This window comes from Apis florea, unplaced genomic scaffold (genome assembly GCF_048593485.1).
Source record: "Apis florea isolate Af1SG1 unplaced genomic scaffold, ASM4859348v1 contig_1556_pilon, whole genome shotgun sequence".
Taxonomy (NCBI): domain Eukaryota; kingdom Metazoa; phylum Arthropoda; class Insecta; order Hymenoptera; family Apidae; genus Apis; species Apis florea.
The window spans coordinates 12501-19051 of NW_028256392.1; positions in this window are offsets into that span (position 1 = coordinate 12501).

The following is a 6551-nucleotide window of genomic DNA, read 5'->3' on the forward strand; positions in this document are numbered from 1 at the left end:
AGGTCGTTTAAAATAAAAGACCCGCCGCTTCGATGAGATGAATGTTATGGTGCTCAAAGATACAAAGGGACGCTTGCGTGAGATCGTCGCCGTATAACTTATACGTACGATCCGCCGTCTCGATGACGTATATTTTTAATAAAGATTTATTTACGGGGTAACCTGCACGTACGTGTACGTATTACATATGTATTCATATGTACAATATATATATATATATATGTATATATATACACACACACAAAGAAAACCAAAGCGCTTGCGTGAGGTCGAATATATAATATGATCCGCCGCTTTGATAACATTACGTCCCTACGAAAAACACAGATATAATGATAAAATATGGCTTGACAACACAATCACCAAGGCGCTTGCGTGAGGTCTTATATATATAATATATAGACCCGCCGTCTTTATGAACGTGTGTGTGTGTGTGTGTGTGTGTATATGCGTGCGTTACGTATGTGTATTGTATCGTTACGTTGCAGAAAGTACCAAATCTTATTTCTGTGCCTTTCTCTTCATTTTCGTTGCCTGAGCTCCCGTTATAAACGGGAGATGGACGAGACATCATTTTGGGATCGAACGAAGCTGTCGAGATTATGTAAGAGAGGAGAGGAAGAAAAGTAGCGCGTCGATAGTAAAACGAAATCGAAGGACGAACGAGCCGCCGTCGAACTTTGTTTCGCGACGTTCTCTTCGATGGATACCAGTTCGACCTCTTTTCTCTTATACTATATCTCTCGAATTATTCTCGAATCGTGCTTCCTACCCAATATAATAATGTCGCGTTAAAATCTTTAAACCGACGAAACCAAGAACCGACGATCAAGATGCATCTCGTCGACGTGAGCCCGTTTCTTCGCTTCTTGTTTCGAACGTTGTTCGTTCAGAGGGGATATCGGATCGAAGGGATCTTCGTGTCGTGAGTCGGACACCCGTACTGGATATCTTCTTTCGAAATATCGCATCACCGTTTCTGTTCCTCTAACAGTGTAGAAGCTATCTTCATAATAATGGGAAGTTGTTTAAGATTTTATAATATTTCGGATTTTTTAAACCGCTGTGTATTAGCTCCTAGTAGACACAGTTAGTATGTTTTTAGTTCGTTTCAAGCGCAAAACTCTCCACTTTCGAAATATCGCTTAACCATTACTGACCGACTAACGGTGGTCGTTATCTTCAAAAGAGCGGAAAGGTATTTTTTATTTTTTTAAATTCTGATTTTTTAAACATCTGTATCTTAGCTCCTAGAAGTCCTACTTAGGATTTTTTTAACTCGTTTCAAGCAGGAAACTCTTCTTTTTAGATGTATCGCTTAACCGTTTCTGTTTATCTAATTGTGAAGAAGCTGTCTTCAAAATTATGGAGAAGTATTTTGATTTTCTAAAATTACTTAGTTTTTAAACAGCTGGAACTTAGACACTAGTAGACATACTTAGTATTTTTTTACCTCGTTTCAAGCAGGAAACTTTCCTCTTTCAAACCATCCCTTAACGTTTCTGTTCCACTTACTGCGTGGATGCTATCTTCAAAATAATGGAAAGGTATTTTAGATTTTTTAAAATTTCGGAGTGTTTAAGCCGCTGTAACTTAGATCCTAGTTGGCGTTTTAGGATTTTTTAGCAACTCTCAAGCGGGGTTCTCTCCTCTTTCTGACCATCATTTAGCCGTTTCCACTAACGTTGCAATCTTCATAATTGTTTGAGGTTATTTTTGATTTTTAAAAATTTCCTTTCTCTTTAAACCGCAGTATCTCACATTGTTGTAGGCGTACATACGATTTTTTTATTTCGATTCATGCAGGAAACTTTCCTTTCTAGAAATATCATTTAACCGTTTCTGTCCCTCTAACGGTTTGGACGCAATCTTCAAAATAGTAGAATGGTATTTTTGATTATTGAAAATTCCCTTTTTTCAGATCGCAGTATCTTAACTTTTAGTAGGCGTAAATAGGATTTTCTTTGCTTTTTCAAGCAGGAATAACTCTTCTTTCGAAATATCGTTTAACTGTTACTTTTCCACCGGTGTGGAGGCTATCTTCAAAATAATGGAAAGGTATTTTTGATTTTTCAAAATTTTTGATACTTTAAATCGCTGTGACTTAGCTCCTAGTAGTCGTTATTAGGATTTTTTTAGCACGTTTCAAGAGGAATACTCTCCTCTTTCGAAATATCGTATAACCGTTTCTGTCCCACTAACGGTGTGGATACTATCTTCAAGAGAGTGTAAGGATACTTTCGATTTTTAAAAATTTCCATTATTATAAACCTCTGAATCCTAGCTACTTGTAGGCTTACATATGATTTTACTAGCTCGCTTCAAGCAGGAAACTCTCCTCTTTCGAACTATCGCTTAACAGTTTCTATTCCACAAACGGTGTGAAATCTATCTGTAAAATTATTGTAAGATATTTATGATTTTTTTAATTTTCAGAATTATTACACCGCTGTATCTTAGCTTCTAGTAGACGTATATAGGATTTTCTAAGCTCTTTTAAAGCAGGAAACTCCCCTCTTTCGAAACATCCCTTAACAGTTTCTGTTCCACTGACGATATGGGTGTTATCTTCAAATTAGGTTTAGGCTATTTTTGATTTTTAAAAATTTCCTTTTTCTTCGCTCTATCTCAGCTTGTAGTAGGCGTACATAGGATTTTTTTATCTCGTTTGAAACAGGAAACTTTCCTTTTTAAGACAGTCATTAACCGTTTGTGTTACACTAACGGTGTGGACGCTATCTTCAAAATTATGGAAAGGTATTTTTTTTATTTTAAAATTTTTTGATTTTTCAAACCGCTGTAACTTAATTCCTAGTAGCCTTACTAATGATTTCTTTTATCTTGGTTCAAGCGGGAAACCCTCCTCCTTCGGATCATCATGTAACAGTTTCTGTTGTATTAAGAGTGTGGATTCTATCATCAAATTAGTGTCGGCCTATTTTCGGTTTTAAAAATTTCCTTTCTTTAAACCGCTGAAATTATCTTCTGTAGGCACAGAATTTTTTTAGCTTGTTTCGAGCACTAAACTTATCTGTTTCGGACCATATTTATAAAAGATTCTGTTCCTCTAGTATGGCAGATATCTCCAAAATAATGGAAAGAAATTTTAGATTTTATAAAATTTCGGATTCTTTATACCGCTGTATCTTAGCTTCTAGTATTCGTACATGGAATCTTTTAAGCTCATTTCAAGCAGTAAAGTCTCCTCTTTCGAAATATCATTAAACCGCTTCTGTCCTACTAACGGTGTAAACTCTATCATCAAAATAATGGAAAGATATTTTACATTTTTTAAAATTTCGGATTTTTTAAACCGTTGTATCTTAGTTATCTTAGTAGGCGTACATAGGATTTTTTAAGCTCTCTTAAAGCAGCAAACTGTCCTCTATCGAAATTTCGTATAACCGTTTCTGTTCCGCTAACATTGTGGGCGCCATCTTCACAATAGCCGAAAGGTATTTTTTATATTATAAAAATTCGAATTCTTCAAACCGCTGTATCTTAGCTTATAGTAAGCGTACCTAGAATCTTTTTAGTACATTTCAAACACGAAACTCTCTTCTTTCGAAACATGATTTAATAGTATCTATTCCATTAATGGTGTGGGAGTTATTTTCAAAATTATGGAATGGTATTTTTGATTTTTTGAAATTTCTGTGTACTTAAACTTCTGTAACTTAGCTCCTAATAGGCGTAATTAATATTTTTTAAGCTCGTTTCTAGCTGGAAACTCTCCTCTTCAGAAATATCATTTAACCGCTTTTGTTCCTCTCACCGTGTAGAAGCTATGTTCAAAATTATGAAGACATATTCTTGATTTTTTAATATTTTGGATTTTCTCAACCGCGGTGACATAGCTCCTATTAGGCGTACATAGGATTTTTTTAGCTCGTTTCAAGCAAGAAACTGCCTTCTTTCGAACCATCATTTAACAGTTTCTGTTTCCCTAACGGTGTGGAATCTAACTTCAAAATAATGGAAAGGTATTTTTGTTTTTTAAAATTACGGTGTATTTAAACCGCTGTAACTGAGTTTCTAGTAGTCGCACTTATTATTTTTTTAGCCCATTTCAGCAGGAAACTCTCCTCCTTCGAAACATCATTTAACTATTTCTGTTCCAGTAACGTTGTGGATTATAACTTTGAGATAGTGTAAGGCTATTTTTGATTTTTAAAATTTTCGTTTTTTTTAAACCGCTGTATCTTAGCTTCTTGTAGGCGTACATTGGATTTTCTAACCTTGTTTAAAGCAGGAAAATCCCCTCTTTCGAACCATCGTTTAACAGTTTCGGTTCCATTAACGGTGTAGATGCAATGTTCAAAATAATAGAGAGGTATTTTCGATTTTCTAAAATTTTAGATTTTTTAAATCGCTGTGATTTAGCTCCTAGTAGACCTACATAGGATATTTTTGACACGTTTAAAGCAGTAAGTGTTCCTCTTTCGAACCATCGCTTAATAGTTTTTGTTCCACTGTTCAACGGTGTGGAAAGTATTTTCTAAATAATGGAAAGTTATTTTAAATTTTTTAAAATTTCCGAATTTTTAAGCCCCTGTATCATAGCTTCTAGTTGACATACATAGGAATTTTTTAGCTCGTTTCAAACTTCTGTTCGAGACATTTTACTTCCGTCTGTCTCACGCAAACGGTTTGGATATATTTTTCTTGCTCGAACGTTTCGTATCCTGTGTTGAAATGTCAGTTTTTACAAAATTTTCAAGTTTGGGCAACAAAAATGCAGTTTCACATCATTTCGTATTTAACATCACCAGGTTACGCTATTCTTGCGTGAAAACCAATTCCACATCATTTCGAACCGAGAGAATCACATTACGTTCTAGCATGAAACTATATCTTTTCGATGAATCTTGCAGTTTGTAAACGAAATTGTATAAAATTGTAGTCTACTGCTCGAAAATATAAATTTTTGAATAATATGCGTCCATTCCATTTATACTGTAGATTTCTTGCTCGAACGTTTCGTATCCTGTGTTGAAATGTCAGTTTTTACAAAATTTTCAAGTTTGGGCAACAAAAATGCAGTTTCACATCATTTCGTATTTAACATCACCAGGTTACGCTATTCTTGCGTGAAAACCTATTCCACATCATTTCGAACCGAGAGAATCACATTACGTTCTAGCATGAAACTATATCTTTTCGATGAATCTTGCAGCTTGTAATCGAAATTGTATAAAATTGTAGTCTACTGCTCGAAAATATAAATTTTTGAATAATATGCGTCCATTCCATTTATACTGTAGATTTCTTGCTCGAACGTTTCGTATCCTGTGTTGAAATGTCAGTTTTTACAAAATTTTCAAGTTTGGGCAACAAAAATGCAGTTTCACATCATTTCGTATTTAACATCACCAGGTTACGCTATTCTTGCGTGAAAACCTATTCCACATCATTTCGAACCGAGAGAATCACATTACGTTCTAGCATGAAACTATATCTTTTCGATGAATCTTGCAGCTTGTAATCGAAATTGTATAAAATTGTAGTCTACTGCTCGAAAATATAAATTTTTGAATAATATGCGTCCATTCCATTTATACTGTAGATTTCTTGCTCGAACGTTTCGTATCCTGTGTTGAAATGTCAGTTTTTACAAAATTTTCAAGTTTGGGCAACAAAAATGCAGTTTCACATCATTTCGTATTTAACATCACCAGGTTACGCTATTCTTGCGTGAAAACCTATTCCACATCATTTCGAACCGAAAGAATCACATTACGTTCTAGCATGAAACTATATCTTTTCGATGAATCTTGCAGCTTGTAATCGAAATTGTATAAAATTGTAGTCTACTGCTCGAAAATATAAATTTTTGAATAATATGCGTCCATTCCATTTATACTGTAGATTTCTTGCTCGAACGTTTCGTATCCTGTGTTGAAATGTCAGTTTTTACAAAATTTTCAAGTTTGGGCAACAAAAATGCAATTTCACATCATTTCGTATTTAACATCACCAGGTTACGCTATTCTTGCGTGAAAACCTATTCCACATCATTTCGAACCGAAAGAATCACATTACGTTCTAGCATGAAACTATATCTTTTCGATGAATCTTGCAGCTTGTAATCGAAATTGTATAAAATTGTAGTCTACTGCTCGAAAATATAAATTTTTGAATAATATGCGTCCATTCCATTTATACTGTAGATTTCTTGCTCGAACGTTTCGTATCCTGTGTTGAAATGTCAGTTTTTACAAAATTTTCAAGTTTGGGCAACAAAAATGCAATTTCACATCATTTCGTATTTAACATCACCAGGTTACGCTACTCTTGCGTGAAAACCTATTCCACATCATTTCGAACCGAAAGAATCACATTACGTTCTAGCATGAAACTATATCTTTTCGATGAATCTTGCAGCTTGTAATCGAAATTGTATAAAATTGTAGTCTACTGCTCGAAAATATAAATTTTTGAATAATATGCGTCCATTCCATTTATACTGTAGATTTCTTGCTCGAACGTTTCGTATCCTGTGTTGAAATGTCAGTTTTTACAAAATTTTCAAGTTTGGGCAACAAAAATGC